Source organism: Barbus barbus (genome assembly GCF_936440315.1).
Source record: "Barbus barbus genome assembly, chromosome: 3".
NCBI lineage: Eukaryota > Metazoa > Chordata > Actinopteri > Cypriniformes > Cyprinidae > Barbus > Barbus barbus.
This window is the reverse complement of record NC_136731.1, coordinates 32,850,027-32,856,663: the sequence shown is the minus strand read 5'-3', so window position 1 is coordinate 32,856,663 and position 6,637 is coordinate 32,850,027.

Genomic DNA, 6,637 nt, shown 5'->3' with positions numbered 1-6,637 from the left:
AAAAAAAGTGGGTCAGATCAAGATACCGGGCCATACACATTCAGCTGTTCTCCTAAGAGGAGAAAGAGCAGGATAAAGAAAAAAGAGAAGGAGTGAAGATGATATCAGGGACCAAGGCATGTCTGCATACATATCCACTTTCAACCACATTGCAATTTAACATCTTTCTAAACCCCCCCCCCCCCCCCCCCCCCCCCCCTCGATCACAACACCTCCCCTCACCCAGTACCCTCACTGTTCATTTTTTTGTGCATAGTGAATAGATCAATTTAAAGGAGTTGGATTCCCAGAGGAACATTTCATTATTCTTTCATAGCTCAGGAAGTTCTGTTATGTTTAGTATCAGCTTTGTCTCAGATGTTTCTCCTAAAATTCCTTAAGAGAAAAATGAAGCAGAACAAATGAGACAATTGTTGCATGCATTATAAAAGTATAATGCTACAAAAGTAAAATGTCTATGTAGATAATAGTCCAGGAAGAATTATATGGAAAATGTTCAAATAATGAAATCTTTACGTTTTGATGGCGGACTCATATTTTGGCAAATATGACTGTAATTTGATACATCGCTGAGATTATGAAACTCATATGTGACATAACTGGGGTCTTTTTTTCGAAACATAAACATATCTGAAAAGCAGGGTACTCCTTTAGACCACCATTTAATCTCATTAATATCTAAGAGAAACATTTGAGAAATGTTTTACAATGTGGTTTAAGAGAATGAATCACTATTTTTTACACCAATTACTAATCTACCTGTTTTTTTTTCATAAATATTACTATTGCTTATTGTTAATTTGACTAATAATGTTGATATGGATTATTATAATTATCATTTATTTTCATTCAACTTTATTATTTTTAGTAGTTTTCATAAAAATTTAAAATTTTATTAATATCTGTAGAAACCCAATCTATTAAAAGCCATAAAAGTACTGTTTACTAATGATAGCATGACAGTATCCTGTGGCCTGAATTAACTATTGTTAAAAAATTGAACCTTAGTGTAAACTTTAGATATTCGAGATTTCAACTATGATTTGTTTTTCATTCCTCTGGTGCCACACAATCAGTCAAATAGCTGCAAGTACAACCCGAATTCCGTAAATGTTGGGACCTTTTTTAAATTTGAATAAAATAATAAAATTTGATATAATTTCAATATATCAAATTTGATTTGATATATTTGATTTGAAATCATTTCAAATCACATGAGCCAATATTTTATTCACAATAGAACATAGAATCAGAATCAGAATTAGCTTTATTGTCAGGCATGTTTACACATACAAGGAATTTGTTTTAGTAACAGAAGCTCCACAGTGCAACAGAATGACAGCGACAAGACAAGACACAGATAATAAAAAGAATAATATACAAATATACAAAATAGACAATGTACAAAAATAGCAAAAAACACAATATATAATATAGACAATTATGTATGTACTGTTATGATGCAAAGGTGCAAAGTTGAAATGTAAATAAGTACGTGTGTTAAATAAAATGTATAATAGAGTTGTGTGTTCCGCGTTTATCGTCAAGTGTTCATGAGATGGATTGCCTGAGGGAAGAAACTGTTCCCTCAGAGCTCTGTAGCGTCGACCAGACGGCAGCAGTTCAAAGAGGGAGTGTGCTGGATGTGAGGGATCCAGAGTGATTTTCTTTGCCCTTTTGTTCACTCTGGATGAGTACAGTTCTTGGAGAGTGGGGAGGGTTGTACCAATGATTCGCTCAGCAGTCCGGACTACCCTCTGTAGTCTTCTGAGGTCAGATTTGGTAGCTGAGCTGAATCAGACAGTTATTGAAGTGCAGAGGATGGATTCATTGATGGCGGAGTAGAACTGTTTCAGCAGCTCCTGTGGCAGGTTGAACTTCCTCAGCTGGTGAAGGAAGTACAGCCTTTACTGGGCCTTTTTCACAATGGACTCAATGTGATTGTCCCACTTCAGGTCCTGCGAGATTGTGGTGCCCAGAAATCTGAATGACTCCACTGCAGCCACAGTGCTGTTCATAATGGTGAGTAGGGGGAGAGCAGGGGGGTTTCTCCTGAAGTCCATGGTCATCTCCACTGTTTTGAGCGCGTTCATCTCCAGGTTGTTAAGACTGCACCAGATAGCCAGCTCTTTAACCTCCTGTCTGTAAGCAGACTCGTCACCATCCTGGATGAGGCCGATCAGTGTGGTGTCGTCTGCAAACTTCAGGAGCTTGACAGAGGGGTCTTTAGAGATGCAGTCATTGGTGTACAGGGAGAAGAGTATTGGGGAGAGAACACAGCCCTGAGGATCTCCAGTGCTGATGGGAAGGGTGCTGGATGACAATTTTCCCAACCTCACTAGCTGCTGCCTGTCTGTCAGGAAGCTGGTGATCCACTGACAGACGGAGGTGGGCACGGAGAGCTGAGTTAATTTGGGCTGGAGGAGTGATGGGATGATGGTGTTAAAAGCAGAGCTGAAGTCCACAAACAGGATCCTCACATAAGTCCCTGGTCTGTCCAGATGCTGCAGAACATAATGCATCTATATTCGAGATTATAGCAGTCCCATATTGACAATACCATATGCAGTCCCATAGATAACATAACATAAATGTTTAAACGGAGAAATGTTATAATTTTCTGCACAAAATGAGCTCATTTCGAATTTGATGCCTGCTACAGGTCTCAAAATAGTTGGGACGGGGGCATGTTTACCACGGTGTAGCATCTCCTTTTCTTTTCGAAACAGTTTGAAGACATCTGGGCATCAAGGTTATGAGTTTCTGGAGTTTTGGTGTTGGAATTTGGTCCCATTCTTGCCTGATATAGGTTTCCAGCTGCTGAAGAGTTTGTGGTCGTCTTTTATGTATTTTTCGTTTAATGATGCGCCAAATGTTCTCTATAGGTGAAAGATTTGGACTGCAGACAGGCCAATTCAGCACCTGGACTCTTCAACTACGAGGTCATGCTGTTGTAATAGCTGCAGTATATGGTTTTGCATTCTAAAGTGCACTTTTAACATACTATCTTGGTATTTAAAAAATATATTTAGCTACCACTTGTAGTACACTTGAGTGTACAAGTAAATAAAAGATGGGTTAAAGTGTACTACAAGGGGTAACTAAATACATTTTTTAAATACAAAGATAGTATGTTAAAAGCGCACTTAGTACACTTAGATGATCTTAAGTTTATCTTAAGAAGTACTAAAGGATCATTTTTGGTATATTAAGTACAAAATTTGTGCACAAAAATAGAGCACTTTAAGTACATTATGGAAGTGCACTTGTTTTTCACCTGGGTTGTCCTGCTGAAATACGCAAGGCCTTCCCTGAAATAGACATCATCTGGAGGGGAGCATATGTTGCTCTAAAACCTTTATATACCTTTCAGCATTCATAGTGCCTTCCAAAACATGCAAGATGCCCATACCGTATGTACTTATGCACCCCCATACCATCAGAGATGCTGGGTTTTGAACTGAACGCTGATAACACGCTAGAAGGTCTCCCTCATCTTTATCCTGGAGGACACGGCGTCCGTGATTTCCAACAAGAATATCAGATTTGAACTCGTCTGACCACGGAACACTTTTCCACTTTGAAACAGTCCATTTTAAATGAGCCTTGGCCTACAGGACACGACTGCACTTCTGGACCATGTTCACATATGGCTTCCTTTTTGCATGATAGAGCTTTAGTTGGCATCTGCACATGGCACGGTGCATTGTGTTTACCTACAGTGGTTTCTGGAAGTATTCCTGGGCCCATTTAGTAATGTCAATGACAGAATCATGCCGATGAGTGATGCAGTCTCGTCTGAGGGCCTGAAGACCACGGGCATCCAACAAAGGTCTTCGGCCTTGTCCCTTACGCACAAAGATTTCTCCAGATTCTCTGAATCTTTTGATGATGTTATGCACTGTAGATGATGAGATTTGCAAAGCCTTTAAAAACAATGTTCCTCAACGTCAAATTGCAAAGTATTCCACAATCTTTTTACGCACTCTTTCACAGACTGGAGAGCCTCTGCCCATCTTTACTTCTGAGAGACTCTGCCTCTTTAAGACATCCATTTTATAGCTAATCATGTTACAGACCTGATGTCAATTAACTTAATTAGTTGCTAGACGCTCTCCCAGCTGAATCTTTTCAAAATTTCTTGCTTTTTCAGCCCTTTGTTGCCCCGTTCCAACTTTTTTGAGACCTGTAGCAGACATTAAAGTTGAAATGAGCTCATTTAGTGAATAAAAGTGTAAAATTTCTCCTTTTAAACATTTATGTTCTCTATGTTCTATTGTGAATAAAAAATTGGCTCATGTGATTTGAAAATCTTTTAGTTTTCATTTTATTCAAATTTTTAAAAATGTCCCAACATTTCCAGGATTCAGGTTGTAGTTTATGAACACTCCAAGTAAAAAACCTCACTGATTGGACTGTTTTTGAAGCTGCTGCAAATGATCTGGACGAGCTCACAGAGACTGTAACATCTTATATCAGTTTCTGTGAGGATATGTGCATTCCTAACAGGACTCATCTAATCTACAACAATGACAAACCATGGTTCACTGCAAAACTCAGACAGCTCCGTCAGGCCAAAGAAGATGCTTACAGAAAGGGGGATAAAGTCTTGTATAAACAGGCCAAATACACACCGGAAAAGGAGATGAGAGTGGCAAAGAGGAATTATTCTGACAAGCTCAGGAAAAAATTATCTTCCAGTGATCCTGCTTCAGTGTGGATAGGAATGAAGGATATCACAAGTTACAAGTCACCATTCCCCAGTACTGTGGAGAATCAACACCTGGCAGATGACTTGAACGAGTTCTATTGTCATTTTGAAAGATCACCCCACACCCACCCTGAACACCTCTCCACACAACCATTCACACCTCCAGCAACCCTCCTCTCCCCCACACCTACAATTCAAATCAGCGAAGAAGATGTGTGCCAGGTCTTCGGGAAGAACAAAAGAAGGAAAGCACCAGGCCCAGACGGTGTGTCACCAGCCTGCCTAAAAACCTGTGCTGACCAACATGGGACTGCACTTCATCCTGAAGCATCTGGACAGACCAGGGACTTATGTGAGGATCCTGTTTGTGGACTTCAGCTCCGCTTTTAACACCATAATCACAGAAACCCTTCAGAATAAACTAACCCAGCTCTCCATCCCCACCTCCGTCTACCAGTGGATCAACAGCTTCCTGACAGACAGACAGCAGCTAGTAAAGCTTGGTAAATTCACATCCAGCACTCCTACCATCAGCACTGGAGCTCCTCAGGGCTGCGTACTCTCCCCACTGCTCTTCTCCCTCTACACCAACGACTGCACATCTAAAGACCCCTCTGTCAAGCTCCTGAAGTTTGCAGACGACACCACACTGATCGGCCTCATCCAGGACGGTGACGAGTCTGCTTACAGACAGGAGGTTAAGGAGCTGGCTATCTGGTGCAGTCTTAACAACCTGGAGCTCAACACGCTCAAAACTGTGGAGATGATAGTGGACTTCAGAAGAAACCCCCCTGCTCTCCCCCCACTCACCATCATGAACAGCACTGTGACTGCAGTGGAGTCATTCAGATTCCTGGGCACCATCATCTTGAAGTGGGATATTCACATAGACTCCATTGTCAGGAAGGCCCAGCAGAGGTTTTACTTTCTTTGCCAGCTGAGGAAGTTCAACCTGCCACAGGAGCTGCTGAAACAGTTCTACTCCGCCATCATTGAATCTGTCCTCTGCACTTCTATAACTGTCTGGTTCAGTTCAACTACCAAATCTGACCTCAGAAGACTACGGAGGGTAGTCCGGACTGCTGAGCGAATCGTTGGTACAGCCCTCCCCACTCTCCAAGAACTGTACTTATCCAGAGTGAGCAAAAGGGCTGGTAAAATCACTCTGGACCCCTCACACCCAGCACACTCCCTCTTTGAACTGTTACCGTCTGGTCGACGCTACAGAGCTCTGAGCACCAGAACGACCAGACACAGGAACAGTTTCTTCCCTCAGGCAATCCATCTCATGAACACTCAACAATAAACGTGGAACACACAACTATTCATTGTGCACAACTGCACATACTTGACCTGTACATACATAGTTGTCTATATTATATATTGTGTTTTTGCTGCTTTGTACATTGCCTATTTGGTTATTTGTTGTTATTCTTTTATTATCTGTGTCCTGTCCTGTTGCTGTCTTTCTGTTGCACTGTGGAGCTTCTGTCACTACAACAAATTCCTTGTATGTGTAAACATACTTGGCCAATAAAGCTCATTCTGATCTTCTGATCTGAAGTAACTAGAGTTGGACAAGTGTTACTTGGAGTGTTCATAAACTACTTGCAGCTATTTGGTTGATTATCGACAAACAGCTACTAAAAAGGGCAGCAAGTTGACAAGGATTGAGGAATACACTACGTTAGAGGAGGAAAAGAATATACATACTGTAGATAGATAGATTTGGGGGGGCAGCTGTGTGGTATGCTGGGGCTGGAGAGGGTCTACAGGGAGTCAGTGGTGCACTGTGCCAGGGAAGGTCACATTACCATGACTGTGGTAGAGCAAGGTTTTAAATAGAGAAATTCACTCCCCACCCTGCCCTCAGCGCACTATTTTGGGAACGCATGAGAGGGAAAGAGTCGGAAGGCACTGTTACTG